We start from the raw sequence: 1,095 nt of genomic DNA, 5'->3' as shown, positions 1-1,095 counted from the left end.
AGGCACAGCAGAAACAGGAAGTAAGAGTGAGAGAAAATTGTGGTGGAAGAGTACAACAGAGTTCGCCACCGGAGCCTCGTGGAGCTTTAGGTGTTTTCGCTCAATAAACATTCACAACGCCCGGTCTGGGAATCGAAACCGCGATCCCATGACCGCGAGTCTCCTGCCTAAACAAAATACCAGGTTTCATCGCATTTGGTGAAACATAATTACTGTTATTATTGTTGCTGCTGTAACTGTTCATTTACCTCAAGTCAATTCCAATCAAGCAGACCAATTATCAAAGGTTATAGTTGTGATCATTTCTCCATTTTGGGGTACCTGTAGCAACATTGTATAATGTGTCCTTCCTTTTATAAGACAGTAGGACATGCAATTTGATATTTGGTTGCTATTTCTATATACATACTGTAGTCCTTACTCCAGTAAGATACGACGAAACAGCCATCATCTTCATATTTTGTACCTACGAAAGAGTATGGTAAAATGGTAAAATCCAGAATCCTAGGAAAATGATGTTGATTTGCATCGGCAGAAATCAATGATTAGTTCATTTATCATGCGCGAGGAACGTAATATTTCAATGCAATGTTTCAGGCTTGGACAATTCTTATTAGAGAACTCACCAGTCGATAAACAACCAGGCTCAGTAACTTTTTCTTTAGAAAGATTTGTTTAACAGGAGATGTTTCCCCATCCAGGTTATACAGCCATGTTGAACAGGACCAAATTTTTGAACATAACTGCATACAAAGTAACGAAATGTTTGTATTCTGTGATACTCGTTTAAAGATAAGAAGACTGCATTTTCGGGGAAAAAAGTAGAAAAACGAAATATTCTTCTCTGTGTTGGGTCTTGCTTATCTAATCACCTAAGCAATCCTGCGCTCTCAAGTACTTTTGCTTTTAATTTTATTTATTTATCTAGTTTCGTTTTTAGGGTATCACAAGATACGGACGTATGCATGTCTACGCTGTTATAGCATTCATGTTTATGCTGTTATGACTTCCCAATGGCGTAGTTTCAAGTTCAGTTCCCACAGCGCAACACCTCGGGTAAATGTCGTTTTCATCGGATTCAGGCCGACTGAGCCA

The sequence above is a fragment of the Octopus bimaculoides genome, chromosome 3 (genome assembly GCF_001194135.2).
Source record: "Octopus bimaculoides isolate UCB-OBI-ISO-001 chromosome 3, ASM119413v2, whole genome shotgun sequence".
Taxonomy (NCBI): domain Eukaryota; kingdom Metazoa; phylum Mollusca; class Cephalopoda; order Octopoda; family Octopodidae; genus Octopus; species Octopus bimaculoides.
Note: the sequence above shows the minus strand (reverse complement) of the source record.